General features: G+C 38.0%; 1 long non-coding RNA gene across 2 annotated transcripts in view; it reads right to left on the bottom strand.

The window, feature by feature from the left end:
* The window catches only part of LOC110255714 (uncharacterized), a 754,959-nt gene that overhangs the window by 133,758 nt on the left and 604,642 nt on the right, over nt 1-16,559 (bottom strand). For both annotated transcript variants that reach the window (XR_014818117.1, XR_002336416.2), the window contains one exon: nt 1,046-1,184. This is a non-coding gene — a long non-coding RNA (uncharacterized LOC110255714). The remainder of the gene's footprint in view (nt 1-1,045; nt 1,185-16,559) is intronic.

Raw genomic sequence — 16,559 nt, 5'->3', positions numbered from 1 at the left:
GAGAAGCTCACAGGTTGAGAAGCTCAATTTTCTGAAGAAAAAAGACTCTATTAAAGAAGAGCTACATGTGTTGACTGCTGCCCTGGCAAGAGCAGAAATATATTTTCCCTGACCACACTTATAGCTGTGGATGGAATTCACAATATTTGCATGACCCACAAAATAAGAAGCTGAAATTTTAATTTGGTCATGCCAGGTTGAAAACATCCCAAAGGGCCTGGAAGAAGTAAACACAAATGCTTTCCAACTGGGCCTTGAATAACTTCTACTGATAAAGTTCCAAGGAAATTATCTCCTATTGGAAAATTATAAAAATAAGATTTATGAGTGTCTGTAGGAACAATCTAGCTGTCAGATTTGCAAGTATTTCAAGTATTGAAATGGTAAAGTATGTAAATATTTTGTGTAGCTTGCTAAATTTAAATAAAAGAAGAGTTTGAAAACAAAGCATCATAAATGAGAAACCTAAACATTTTCCAAACATATTTGAAAAGTATCAAATTGAATAAATGGATATGAAAAATACAGTAAAATACATTTAAAAACTGTGAATGGATTTCTGTTTCCTAGAATAAGGAAGACTAGGTTGTTTGGAGAAACTCTGTCCTGAAAATAATTTAAAATGCCCAGATGAAAACATTTAAAAAATCTTAAAATCTATGTAGTAATAAATTACCAGGTGAAAATCTAGGGGAATCTAGGGAGATAGAATACTCAAGCTGCCTTACTCCTTAAATCACCTGATAATTTTGGAAAAGACAAATTTCACTTCAGATAGACATTATAGATGATGAATGAATAAGGTAAAGCCCAAAGCAAGTAAGAGATTCTTGTCATATTAAGCAGGAACTTCTAAGACACTAGGGAAGAATTTTTTTTTCTTAGATAATGGCTAATAATTTTCTATAAACAGAGCAACAAGCCACAATTAAAAAGTCAAACAAATCCATATATGCATATGTATACACATGTATACACAAATAGTTACATAAATAAAAAATATATGACAAATATGTACCATTAAGTAAATAAAAGAAATTCTCACCTAGACATAGCATTGTGAAACTGCATCCAGGATCATGGGTAGGAAACAAATTACCTTCAAAGAATAACAGTCAAAGGAGCAGCTTACTTCTCATGGCAATATTAAGGCCAAAAGATAATGGAATAGTACACCCAAAGTCCTGAAAGAAAATAAATTTAGCTTAGATTTCTATACCCAGCTGAACTATCTTTCAAGAACAAGCATGAAATAAAGGCAAGAGGGAAAGTGGAAGCTGCCAAGCCTCTTGAAGCCTAGACCTGGGACTGGCACAGTATTATTTCTGCTATATGCTGTTGACCAAAACACAAGGCCAGCCCAGACTCTAGCAGAGGGAAAACACCCAATATGATTGCAGCATATTTGAAAACAGGTAAAGACACCATTGGTGATAGCCATTTTCAGAGACTATCTTCCACAATACAAAGATTGTTTTGTATCAGGATCATTATACCATTTACAAATAACACAAGAAAAAGATGAGGAAAATACATAAAAAAACTAAACCTAAGTCAAATACCAATTAACAGTAGAGTAACAAAATATTGCCTGTATTCTATGAATGAAATACTACAGAGTAGTAAAAATAAACAAAGTAAAGCTATACCCAATAGTATGAATTCATTTAAAATACAATATTTAACAACGAAGCCAAATATAAAGGAACACATGATGTTATCTGCCATTTATATGCAGTTCAAAAATGATCTAATTAAACTATATATTTGTTTATAAAAATGCTGAAACTATTAAAAATTCATGAGAATGACCAAATAAAATTACAGAATAGTGCAGGAGAAGCGGGGGAAGAGAGAAAGAGGGGGGTGGATTTCTATTCCTTAATTCGCATTGTGGGCATATTTCATGTATTATTATTATTATTCAAAATTGCATGTATGTTTAATCTGTTCTATTGTATATATCACATATTTCACAGTGAAGGAAAAAGGTAAAAGTAAATATGAAACCACCATGTTTTGGGTGGACATGGGGAATAAAGAAACAGTTTTGGTGAGAGTGGAACTATGTATCATCACATTTCAGAACAATTTGTCAATATTTAGTATAGTTGACCTTGCAAATTGACTATGACTCCAAAGTTTATCAGAAAAATCTCTCACTCAGGTGCCAAAGGGGGCATATGCAATGGTGTTTATTGCAGTATTGTTTATTAAGCTAAGATCTTAATTATAAGGGAAATGAATTTTTAAAATTGATAGTCATACAATTATGTATCATAGTAAAAATTATTACCCTAGAGTTAATACCACAATATAGATAAAAATGGGGAACCAAAATTTAAGTAGTAAAAAATTCCAGAATGCTATGGAGAGTATGCTATCAATTTAGTAATTTTTAAAACACATGAAACAGTTCTACATAATGCTTACAGATAGGTATTAATTAAAATACAAAATAATACACACCAACTTTATAATGATGGTTAGTTCTTTGAAAACTCCTGTCTCAGAGATATCAAATTGCATTCTCCAGGTTACATAGAATTTTTATTTCAATGTCAGCCATCTTTAAACTAGAATAGCTGTAAAATCAGGGGATGAAGTATTAAGAAGATACAGATAACTAAGGAGTTGGGAAGCACTGTTTATAGGATGTGGGAGATATTCAAGAAAGGGGAGCAAAAGCACATATTGCAAAGCTTACTATATTTTTGTATAATGTTTTATTCCTTCCCAAGCAGTTGAACATATACTATTTACTAGTGTGTAAAGATGGTCAGGCAGGAAGTATTTCTCTCATGTTACCTTTGGGAACCTGACGTCCCCCAAAGTTATATGACTTACCCAAGGTAACACAACTAGTTAGCCATATAGTTCAGGGTAGAATTCCTTTCTCCTTAGAACTGCAGTGGTATCTGATGACCTTCTCTCTCCCCCTTGGCTGGCCTATCTTTCAACTCAAAGAGAAGATCACATATGTTTTATCTACCACAGTTTATTTTTATGTTCAGGAAAACTTTGAATAGAAAGAAAATAGGGTCATACATTCCAGTGATATCAGCATGTAGCGAAGGAAGTTCATAAATCAAGTTGACAGCTTGGGAAGGAGTAAAACAGGGCTGCATTTCCTGGGATGGTGATAATACCCATGAAGAATGCTGTGGAGTGGTGGGGACAACATTACAGCACACCTGTAAAGTGCCACGTAAAAAAGCAGAAGCTGTCTGATCTTCCTTATTCCAGGGGAAAGCCCACTCTACATACCTTTGCTTAAAGCCTAGGTGTCCTGAGACGATAATCCTCTCTTAAAATGCAACCCCCGTCCATCTCTCTCTCAGAGATGAAGCACTTGGTCTCATGTGGCTGAAGTTTTATAATTATATTCATTGTGATTTAATAACTACCCTAGTAGTGCTTATGGTTATGGGGGAGATATGTTCTTTGAAAATCCTATTGAGTTTAAGGCTAGTCTGAGAAGTAAACAGGTTATATGGGTTTTTAACTTTGTGAGATACATGTTCTGCATTCAACTAGACAGTTGAAGATGCCAAAGGGACTGTTGTTATAGGAGGCTTTATAGAATGGATGCTAGCATAAAAGTAATCAGAGGAGAAGAGGATGATCCACATAATATCAGCAATCTTAAAAATCCCACTGCAGATAGCCTTTGTCATCAAACATATACAGAGTATGAAGAGAACTAGGTAACAACTCAAGGAAGCTCCTCTTCTACTTCAGTGGTTCCTCCTCCGAAGCCTGGGTCTCATTTTTATCAAGAAGTCATTCAAGAATGAGGGAAAGGAATGATGAAGTGGGTGGGCAGGGTGAGAAAATAAGTAGGATGTTTTGGGAATTCTCAATTGGTCTGAGAGTAGCAGTTTTTCAGTTAAGAGTTATATTTTAAAATTCAATATACTAGAGTCAGATCTTAACTTTTCTGTATATATGTTATCTGGCATTTTATGATTTGATCTTCCTGGGTCTCTACAAATTCATCTGTAAAATGGGAACAGTAAGAGTATTTACCTTGTAGAGCTTCTGCAAAATTTAAGAGCATGATACAGGTATCAAATGGCAAGGTGCCTGGTACTTAGGAAGTATCAAATCATTATTAACTATTCATTCATCTTTTAAAGAAAATATGTCATTATAAAGCCTGATTTTATGGGGAGACCCACTCACTTCATTACAAAATGACTCCTCTTTGTCCTTCCTCTCCCATTCGTAGGATACTTATCCACCATTAATCCTTAAAGAGACCCTGCCTGGTTGTGTGAATGATCTCTATTGAGTGCAAGAATAATTTGAATCTTAAACAAAAGTGCAAAACATCAGTTAATGTTGAAAACATTTCTTTCTTTAGGTCCTCTGGCCATCTGAGGAAATGTTTTACGATCAAATGAAGAGAGGGGCGTGAACCAGTAGCAACCGTAGAACTTTGAAGCTCAATACTTCTGAGACTTGGCCTATTCCCACAATGCCTGATCACACCCTTACACCCTAATGGGACCACACCTTTCTTTGCCACATGGAAAATTTTCATTGTGAAATGTCCCCATTGCTTAAACATAAGGGCTTTCTTCTTGAGAAACTCACATATTTAATTGCATCTTGTGCACCAACAATTTTGAGAAGATGATCTAGATGCCTTTTACTTTAGTTTCTCCTCACCATCTACTCATCCTAGTACTTCTCCAGTTTGTGGTGGTTAATAAAGCTTGATAAGATTATTTAAGGAATCAAGAATATTGCTATTTGAAGAAAAGAAGTGATGAATATATGTATATACACACACAGATACATACACATACATACACACACATATATGTATATACATACACAAACACGCACACGCACACACACACACACACACACATGAAAAGGTATTAACCAGAGTTGACCACTCTGGCCATGGATCAGAAGATTCTTTGAAAGTCTGAAAGACTCACAAAATAGGAATTTTGAGGGGGTTGTTCAGCTTGTGTGACAGACATGCTCTTTTAAAACTGGGGTTAACTATTCTTTCTGTAAAGACTACTCATTTATTCAGGAGTGACTGCTTGAATGACAGGTTAAAGATGCCATCAGTTCTTTGGCATTCCCCTCAGGAGGAGTTCGTTTTAACTCTTCTCTTGAATCTGTGACACCTGTTGTGATTCTCTTGTAATCAATAGACTGAGGTGGGAGAGATGCTGTGTGACTTCAGGCTGGGTTAGAAGATGCCACATGGCTTATGCTATGGCCCCTGGGCTATTCCCCCTCAGAAGCTGGCTGCCATGCTTCAGGAAGCCAAAGCTGTATGGAGAACTCAGGCTTGTGGCTCTAGGTGAGCTCCTAGTCAGTGACTAGCTTCAGCTGCCAGACAAGTGAGTACAGGTAATCCTTGAACAATAAGGATTTGAACTGTGTGGGTCTACTTATACATAGATTTTTTTCAATAGTAAATACCATAGCACTACATGACCTGTGGTTGGTTAAATCCATGGATGTAGAATCGTGGATATGGAGGACCAGCATTTATGGTGGGCCACCTGTAAATTACATGTGGATTTTCAACTGCAAAGAGGGCCAGCACCCCTAACTTCCCCCAATCTCGTTTTTGTTTTTGTTGTTCATATTGATTTTAAGCACACTTACTACATGCTAGGGACTACTGTAGGAACTGGGTTCCAGTGAATAAGACACACATATTAGATAGGTCTGTGGCAGGAAAGAGAGCCCTCTGCAGATTGTTCAATGACAGAGACTTAAAGGACAGTTTAGAGAGGTGAGCAGGTTTAAGAGAGGACACTGAGGGCCCTGGACTGGCAACAAAGGGAAGTGTTACTGCCCAAGGTTTAAAGGGGGAGAGGGAGGGAAGAGTGGTCAGAGAGCCTTGAAAATGGAATTGAGGAGGATGTGCTGCCTTGAAGAAGCAGTGGTTGACAGGACCAAGGCCAAAAGTGTGGTGGGAATGGAGCTGAAATGTATTTCAGGGACTCAGGTGAGCCAGCTGGGCACACAGCAGAGCTGAAAGGAGTGGAGAATGGGTTTGGAGCACCAATGGAGAATTAAAGGGCATGATGGGAGACACAACGAGGTAAATGGGTCATTACTATAGAATATAGTACTTGCAAGATAAAGAATATCTCAGAATGATGTGTAGCAGCACAGAAAAGACATCTCAAAATGGGCATGCAAAAAGGCTTCACTGAAGAAATAGTGCTTGGTATAGTATCTGTACTGTGACTGATACTCAGGCAGATAAAGGTAGGGAATTAGGGTATTCTGGGCAGTGAGAAATCTGTGGTCTTTCATAGGAATTATATACCTATCCACCCAAAAAATGTCATTAAAAATATATTCAGTGTAAAACCCTGTGGTGGGCACTAGGGATTTAAGACATGGTTTCTTTTCTCAAAGAATTTGCATCATTCTTATATTCAAGAGTGAAAGAAATAGAAAATGGAATTAATGACATTTATTTTTATTACAGTTTAATACTTGTTCGACCCACCATGTTTTACACCAGGATTTCCCAAATACGTTCTAGAACATTAGTTCTTAGACTAGTAACGTTTCTCAAAAAACAGGTTTTATAATTAGATACATTTTAAAGAGGTTGGGTTAAATACAGTTAAACAGCATATTTATCATTGGATTTCTCCGAGTCTTTATGATGTATTTGTGCATCTAAGAGAATACATATATCTTAGAGAATTCCACAGAATTCACTTTCCCAAACTCAGCTGAACACAGAATTATTTACTAAGAAGCATCTTTAGGGCTTAGCATTCTGAAGAATGTACTTATTAAGATGTGGCAGATATCTTTTAAAACTAATAAAGTTATCCAATTACAAAATGATTTAAATAAATATAAAAACCTCAATATTTAAAGGATGTGAATAAAAGGGCTTAATCTCTCAATTCATATTTTCTGCTTATGTGACATACGAGTCATTCATTTTTACTTCTGGGCATCTTGCCATTTTCAATTTTATTTTAAAAGGTTTTACATTCTAAACTTCAAGAATTGGGAGATCAGAAGTTCCTCTTGTGGCTTAGTGGTAACGAGCCTGACTAGTATCCATGAGGATGTGGGTTTGATCCCCGGCCTCACTCAGTGGGTTAAGTATCTGGCGTTGCTGTGAGCTGTGGCGTAGGTCGCAGACGAGGCTCAGATTCTGCATTGCTGTGGCTGTGCTGCAGGCTGGCAGCTGCAGCTCCCATTCGACCGCTAGCCTGGGAACCTCCATATGCTGCAGGTGGGGCCCTAAAAAGCAAAAAAATAAAAGTGAAAAATAAATTTAAAAAAAGAACTGCGAGATAGACCCAAAATACGAAGCATAGTATTTTTTCCATCTGTATTTTCTGTATCTTTCTTAATAGCAGTTACCATCCTAACAGAAAGAAGTGTTAAAAAGTTCTAAGATTTAACTTTTTCTTCTCCTACTGCTGTGTATATATTTTCAAGTTTTAAGATAACCAGGAGTGTCAACCATTGTTTCTTGTTTCGCAGAATCATAAAAATTCAGCATGTGTTGAGCTCAACTCTAATGTCTTGTAAAAGAGCACAAGGATCAGAATGCAATGAGCAGAAATACCAACACTAGAAGATCAAGCCTATTTGGTAAATTTAACAAACTCTCAAAATAGGTCTTACTCTGTAATGTGTAGATTTTGCATTTGATAAAGTGCAATATTTAAAGTAAAACACTTTAAATATTTGATGCCGTTTTCTGTTTGATACACTGAGCTATCTGCTGCTCTTAATTTCCTTGACACTGGGGAATGGCTCAGGCATTGAAATAATAAACATATTTCTGCTGTTAAGATTCAGCACAAATAGCCTGATGGACCAAGACATACTAAATTTTATATGAAATTTTGTGTTTGTCCCCACAATGATTGGGATACAAATGTTTATGGATTTATACAAATAGTATATTGAAAGAAACACAGAGAGGGATGTATGAAGACACAGTCACATAAATTGCCACCCTGCGCTGTTTGTGTTGTCTTTTTAAATGAGATCACAAGACGACAAAAAAAAAAAAAAAAAAATGCCATCAACTCAAGAAAGAGCTCAGGAAAAATGACCCCGGTCCTAGGCTTGGCTCTATCAGCAACTTGCTATTCAAGTTTTATCTATGTCATTTGGATTTAGTGTCTTTTATACAAAAAAAAAAAAAAAAAAAAAAAAAGGCAGTGGTGGTGGTGGTGGAGGAGGAGGACTAATTTTCCTTACACAGAGTCTCAGGAGGCAAATTCCTAGCTTATTATAAAATCTTTCAAATGGCAAGTGCTTCTCCACAAATGTGCATCTTCATTCATTTTTATGTAAAACAGATCACATCAAAAGAGACAATTATTCCTTGAAACTAGATGTTGCTTTCCTGATCACCTCTAAATTGAAATCCCCGTGTGTGTGTGTGTGTGTGTGTGTGTGTGTGTGTGTGTGTGTGTGTGTGTGTGTAGACGGTGGAGGGAAGATTAAAGAATCATAGTTCTATTGGGGGTGCTAATTTAATCAAGAGAATTATCACTGAATCTGTGCTTCAAAACCATTCTAGAGCACCAAAAACTCATGCAGCAAACCTTATGAAACAATGAATTTGCATTCTGTTGGCCTCCCATGCACAGCTTAATTTTGTCAGCTATTGATTGGTGTGAAGAGCTCTGATAAAGTACATGATTTGATTACAACGCTGGAAAAGAGCAATGAGATCTGCAAAAGATCAGAAGAATGGGAAATCCCTCAATGATGCTGTGACTTCATCGCCATACACATCTCGTCAGCAGTGCAAAACGACCTTTAACGAACGAGAGTAGTGTAGGATGGATTCTAGTTTCTTTGATTATTTTCTTCTTGTTTGAATTATGAGAGCACAATAGCCACGGTGTAAAAGTTGGATCAGTGAAGTTCCCCCATAGGATCTTGGTCCCTCTCTAAATGATGATCTGTACGATTATTCAGAGTCTGAAGCCCCTTTGTAAAGCGCTCTATGAAACAGTGTAGTTAAGTCAGAACTCCAATTTGTTTCAAGGGAAACATGAAACCTCAGTCAAAATCAGTCTTTTAGGGCAATTTCAAACCGATGCTATAAGAGGTAGACATGCTATTTTTTTCTGATAATTCATCGAGTTTTAGTTCCTGAATTGCAAGTAAGCTGATAACGTGGGGGAATATTCATTCTTCTAGAAAATCTGAATTGCTTGCTTTTGGACTTTTTTTAAGTTTTGTTTTTAAAACTTGTTATTTAAAATGTGACATACACACAGAAAAATGGGCAAATCATAAGGGTACATAAGCTCAATTCATTTTCATAGAGTGAATGTGCCTGTGTGACTTGCACTCAGATAAGGAAATAGAACATTATATGAATTCCAGAAGGCTCCAAGGCTACCCCTGCTCCTTCTGAGTAACTATTCCCATCAAAGAATAATCATTATCTAATTTTTGCTACTGTATATTCATGTTTAACTCTGTGTACATGAGTTATGTAGTGCACATCTTTTATCTCTAGCTTCTTGGCTTAATACTGTGTGATTAATCCCTGCTGCATTCATTCTCACTGTTGGACCAACCAGTCAGCTCTCTGTATCAACAGGTTCCATGTCTACAGATTCAACCAAACACTGATCAAAAATGCTTGAAAACAGAGCGTTCTCTTGTGCCGCAGCAGGTTAAGGATCTGGCGTTGTCACTTGCAGAAGCTCTGATTGCTGCTGTGGTACTGGTTCAATCCCTGGCCCAGGAACTTCCACATGCCACAGGCACAGCCAAAAACCAAAACCAAAACAAAACAACAATAAAAATATTTGAGAACAAAGATTCCATCAAGTTTCAAAAAGTGAAACGTAAATTTGCCACACAGGTCAGCAACTATGTATTTACATTGTCTTTACTGCTGTGAACATAGCGTTTACATTGTAGTAGGTATTGTAAGTAACCTAGAGATGATTTAAAGTATAGGAGAGGATGTGCATAGATTACATGCAAATGCTATGCCATTACATAAGAGACTTGAGCATCTGTGGAATTTAGTGTCCGTGGAAGGTCCTGGAACCAACCCCTATGAATATCAAAGAATGGCGGTACCACAATTCATTTATTCATTCTATTGATAATGGACATTGGTTTGTTTCTGATTATTGGCTACTACTACTAATACCACTACAAACATTCTTGAACTTGTCTTTTGGTGAATATGTATGTATTATGTTTGGGCACATCCTTGGGATGGGAATTTCTGGAACAGGGTCTAGTGAATGTTCTACTGTAGTAGCAACGTAAATGTCCATTTAGAGAGGGATGGAGAAAGACGACATGGAACATATAAACAATGGGATATTACTCAGCCATAAAAAGAATGAAATAATGCCATTTTCAGAACATGGATGGACCTAGAAATTATTATACTAAGTGAAGTTAGATAGTAAAAGACAAGTATCGTAAGATATCACTTATATGTGGGATTTAAAAAAGGATACAAATGAACTTATTTGCAGAACAGAAACATACTCACAGACTTTGAAAAACTTATGATTACCAAAGGGGATAGGTGGTGGGGTTGGGGGGGATGGACTGGGGGTTTGGGACTGGTGTAGGCACACTGAGGTCTAGGGAATGACTGGCCAGTGGGAACCTGCTATATAGCACAGAGAACTCTATCCAATGTTCTGGAATAATTTATGTGGGAAAAGCATCTGAAAAAGAATGGATGTGTGTATACATGTAACTGAATCACTTCATTGTACAGCAGAAATTATCACAGCTTTGTAAATCAACTATACTTCAATAAAACTTGAAAAAATGAAAAAAAAAACATTAAAAAAAGAAAACTGACACACACACACACACACACACACACACACACACACACACAACAGGCTGATTTTTCTTCTTGGAACCTAGAAAGATGACAGATATATCTTGTGTAGACTCAAGCGCAGGAGCTAAACAGATATAAAGCAAAGAGCAGGTCTTGCTTTATTGCAGGCTTGAGTCTATGCTTTCCCTTCCTCCAACCTGAGGAGCGTGGCATTCTCCTCAGCATCATAGACCAGCATTTATCACACTGTTCTAAAAACAGGGTGCTTTTCTGCAGTCACTGAGTGTTCTGCCTTATAGCACAATTCAGGGCTGCTGGAAGATAGCTTTTGGCTGTACCTAAATTTGATATTTGAAACCCCCACTGCTCCTATTTATATATTTTCACTGTTGAAAGTTAAGCTTGACAAATATCAAGGGGTCTCTTGCTGGAAGCCCCGCCCAGCTTTGTGGACAGAGCAAGAGTACAGGGTGGACCTCAATGAACCCAGTTTCCTTGAAATGTTCCCAAAGAATCGTAATAGGAGTGCCATCAAAAATTGAAATTGCAACTCCTCATTTCATACTAGACACAGAAGAAGAATTTCAATTTACATGAGAAAAACAAAGTGCGGAGGGTAAACTTCTGCCATCCAATATATAAATGTATGTGATGAAGTCTAGGGCTTGATCAGAAAAGAATACAAAGCAAAAGGATTTCTATACACTGATCCTTTCCAAAATGAAGATTACGTGCTGCTAGAAGGCAGATTTTGATGTAACTGAATTTGGTCCAATCTAAAGTCTATATGGATGTAAATTAAATTGCTAGAAAACATAACATTTTATAATCACCTGGAAAGATGTCAAAACATAACAATATGTGAAACCACTTTCTCTGTATGAGGCATATAGCTCATGTCTGGTCTCTTTGTGAACCCATGCTTGTAAGATACAGCTTGCATAATTTATTGTATCTTATTTATGAACTATAAAGCTCTGTTCCACGGCCTCAGGTAAGAAATAATTTATCAATCTTTGAAAGCTCTTCTGGCGACTTTTTTTTTTTTCTCTTTTTAGGGCCACACCTGCAGCATATGGAGGTTCCCAGGCTAGGGGTCGAATCAGAGCTGTAGCTTCCGGCCTACACCACAGCCACAGCAACACTGGATCCTGAACCCAGCGAATGAGGCCAGGGATAGAACCCATCCTCATGGATAATAGTCGGGTTCGTTAACCACTGAGCCATGACAGGAACTCCATTCTGGTGACTTTCTAAAGTCAGATGGTAGAATGTGCAGTGTACCATACATAGTTTCTCGATAACAATGGTGTACTATCAAATGATCATGAGGAAAATACAGACATGCGATTGTAAGACTTTACAGTGTGATGGAAAGACAGCCTTCTCTATTTGGTAAAAAGGATTTTTATTGGTTATAAAAATACCCTCTGCACGTAGAGGGATTTCTTTAGCAGAGAGGTACAACGATGTTATTTGTATTCCTCCTTCAATAATATTGGATTTAACCGACTTAACATTTACTTGATTTATATTCCTACCTAACTCTTCTAAGGGCATATGCTGCAACTTGACTTATATTGATTTCTTAATTTATTGCCTTGTTTAAATTGCCTGGAAAAAAGAAAAAGATCATTTTTTTACATTTGAAAATTTCAGAGAAGAAAATATTAAAAAAAAAAACCCCAAAACCAGGGGGACAATTTATCATTTGATATCCCCATGGTTATGAACAATTGAGTGCACGGTCACATTTAATTTGACCGCATGAGAGAAAACATTTCTTCTAAGATAAAATCCATTTGATTTTCTAAATCAAAGGCAGGGAAGATTCTACATACAGAGCAGTAGTACAAGTAGCTTGTGGGTATTAATGCACAGAGCTTTTAAAATCTGAACCTATTTAATTTATGGGTAGGTATTTTTAAATTTGCTATTATTTAAAGACAATTACAGTCCTTAAACACAGCACATGTATTTTGTTTCTATAAATAAGACCATGTTTATCACAAACAGGTTAAATAACTCAAGATTGGCAATTGAGGCCTGTTGAATAATTCACTGTTATTTGAAATCCATAAAAATTAAATATGAGACAAGCCACTATTCCTTGTGCTTTAAAAAAGTGACAAAAAGTAAATCTACTGTCATCAGCATATTAAACTGGTTAAAATCTCATAGTTCCTGGACATAAAAGGTGGTAAATATTCAGTTAATGGAAGCCCTTGGTTTACTCATTAACCCATAAAATTCGCAGTGTGAGTAATATTCACATTTACTGCCATAATGCTAAAATTTTCTAAATTCATCTAAAGAAATGATTATAATAAGAACCTTTCATTGAGCATCTATTAAATAGCAAATTCTGTGAGAATATATATATATATATATATATATATATACACACACACATATATGTATTTGTGTATGTGTGGGTGTGGACATATACATACACACACAATCCATGAAAATGCTGTTGATTTTCAGGAAGAATTTGAGAGTTATACTAATTGCTTTTTCTTTGGCCATGCCCCTGGCATGCAGCAGCTCCCAGGCCAGGGATCAAACCCATGCCACAGCAGTGACAAAGCCGGATCCTTTAACCAACAGGTCACCAGGGAACTCTGAGAGTTATATTAACCCCTACTCATAGCATAAGTAAGAACTAAACCATATGCATGTTCTAAGATATTCTTTCGTTCTTATCTTTAGTTTTATATATACTAATACTGATAGTTACCACTTATCTTTAGTTTTACATATACTAATACTGATAGTTACCACTTATTTAATATCTTTATGTTAAGCACTGTACTTGGCATCCTATATACTTGATTAATAATACTCACATTACGCTTATCTCTCTAACAGTATTTCAAACCAGGTGTCTATTCTGTGCCGAGATGTTTGTTAATTTGGTTACGGATTATATGCTGGCCATAGAGAATAAAACGCGCCAACACAAACCAGGGAAGGCTTCTCTGAGGAGCTGACACTGGAGCACAGAACTGAAGGCACTGAGACAATGCGTTGTGAGACGATCTGGGGAATGTCATTCTGTGCAAAGCCTGGGAATGGCAAGGAGCTGGGGGCACTTTTAAACCAATATCAAGAAGGCTGGGCTACAGATGACCCAAGGGAATGGCACGCGCCATACCCAGCTAGGCTGCTGGAGCCCTGGGAAGGCATCTGACTTACTCTGAATGTGATGGTGGTCCATCGGAGAGCTTTAACCTGAAAGAGTGACCTGATCCAGTCAGCAGTTAAAAGCCCCTCTGTGTGGCTCTGTGGAAACCCGCATGTAGAGAGCAGGAAGCAGGGCGGTCAGAGGGCATGTGCCCAGGTGAGTGAGGGATGACTGTGATTCGGACCAGGGAGGTTGGTCTCCAAGAAGGTGAGAAATGATTGCATTCTGCATATATGTGTGCACCCATCGAGTTGCAACAGCAAACTGATGGAGCATCCAACCTGGATAATTCAAGGGAGAGCTGTTAACGATGAGCTCATTTACAGAGGTGCAGGTTTGGGGGCACCCCGACCCCCCTGTGATGTACCTTCACCTTCTGCACACCTTTGTAAGGTACCGTGTATATTAAGTTCTTTCCAGATTACGCAATTTGAGTAAAATTCTCTTTTCTGCCAGACTCCAGCAAAAGCCTGGTACCTTACACGTTCTCACTAACTATTTGATGAATAAATGACTGACTGACTGAAGAACGAATGAATCTGTAGAAGAGCTGTGGTAAGGATAAAACATATATAATTCGCCCAGTATTTGCAGTTGCTCGAAGTCTTTTATTTTGTTATTGTCAAAATAACTTTCCCAGAGTTGTCATTCATTGCCTCCTAAAATTGATCAAGCACCATGGAATCCCTGGGACAGTTAAATACACAATCCTGCCCTCAGGTAACTTCCACTCCTCAAGGGTCTCATGAGACACGATTACTATATGTATTCTCATAGGATTTTGTGTCAAAGGGTCTGGGTACAGAGGGTGAGAATTTCCCACAGCTTTGGGCAGCGGTTGGGGGTATTCTCAGGAAGGATTCGAAGAGGTGAGAAACACAAGAGTTTAACTGTTCCGTCAGAGGAGTACATTGCCAGGCTGCTGGGAGACAGGTGGGGAGCCAGACAGAGAGGCCTCCGCGGGGCGAACGGCATGTGCAGACGTAGGGAGGTGAGATGATGCGCTCTTCCTGGGAGGCTAGTTCGTTGGTTTTGGCTGGGGCTTTTGGCTAGAGCGATGGGGACAGGCTGAGAAACGTGGTCACCTGGTTAAGGACCCCGTGGTCGTCATGAAACATCTGCACTTGATCTGTCTGTATTAAGCAGCCATTACAAGATCGTAAGCAGAGAAACAGCAAGTGAACATACGCTGCTAGGACAAAATCATATTGGGGTGAAGTAAGATGTTAGGCAACTGTTGTAGTTGCCCAGATGAGAAATGATGAAGCTCTAAACTGAGCCTTTGTGATGGGAAGGGAGCCAAAAAGAAAGAAAAAGTTCACGAAGGGGATCAACGGGCCTTCCTTGCTGACTAGTTGAGGGAAACGGAGATACCTCTGAATCTAACTAAAGTAACTGAGCGCGAACCCTGAATCATTCCCCAGTCCTTAGCACAGTCAGTAAATACTTCACCCTTAAAATACACACTGTATTTGTGAATGAACATGGCTTTGAAATTGGCGGATTGTAGGAAGTTATATGAATAGCTTGTGAAGAATTTGTTAAGAGTGGTTGGTTGTATGCGATTGCTCTTAAATCACACTGAGTCCTCTCAGCTCATCCTAAGATTAGCCCTGGGAAGGCCTCGGCTAGATTAAAATAATGACAGTTGGAAGACAATTCCATTTGTGTTACGTCTGAGAAGGCTTCGGCTTCATTCTCACTTGGTGGTTTTAAAAACTAATTTGCATAGAGCTATCGAAATGAATGGTTCCTTTTGCCATCTGCACCAAGCAACCTTTGCGTGGAAACAGTGGGATGCGGAGCAGGTGCTGGACAGTCAGGTTCTCCTGGTGAGACTTCTGTGCTTACCAGTCATCCATCTGCTGGATGACGTGTTCCTGCAAGGAGCCTTACTGAGAGCTCCGTTTCTCTCACAAATGTGTTCCTTTAGGTTGAAGTATGCAAAACATCCGTTTTTCATTTTCCGGAGTGGTGGTGGGGAAACTGGACAGTTGTTCCCTCCAAATCCCCCCAAAGTTTCTGAGGTGTAAAATAGCTTTTCAGTTCGGAGAATTCGATAGATGAAATCTACCATTCTAGGTATGTTTCTCAGATGACTTCACCGAGTGTCTTTTCAGTCCTCCAGAACCTGGAGGGGCTTGAGGACACCACGGAGGTGCAAGGTGCCTTTGTCTCTGACTTTGCTGTTGCTGCTCTAATTCTTAGGCGGGGAAAATCATCTAGATAATGCTCACCTAGATCTTCGTTTTGTGGTTTGGTGACTGCATGGATGTGACATAGAGATAAAAATATTAGACTGAATTTTAAGGATGCTTGTGAACAATAATTACCCACTTCCTTGTGACTTTAAAAAAAAAATGACTGCTTTTTCAAGATCGAGGGTTTTTACACCATCATTTCAACAGGTTCTTGAAAGTATCTCGTCTGCAGTGGATTTTAAAACAAGCTATGAATAACTATAAACATATATTTACAACTTGCAAGCACACATTTATATTCTAATCCTTCAGAGCTGAGCAGATCCTCCAGTTCGCTGGAGGATTTCGGTGA

Source organism: Sus scrofa, chromosome 10, assembly GCF_054392235.1.
Source record: "Sus scrofa isolate SSC_HxYL_T2T_F1_AM1 chromosome 10, Sscrofa_HxYL_maternal_Yorkshire_Landrace_v2.0, whole genome shotgun sequence".
Classification (NCBI taxonomy): domain Eukaryota; kingdom Metazoa; phylum Chordata; class Mammalia; order Artiodactyla; family Suidae; genus Sus; species Sus scrofa.
This window is presented reverse-complemented; position numbering and strand designations above follow the sequence as displayed.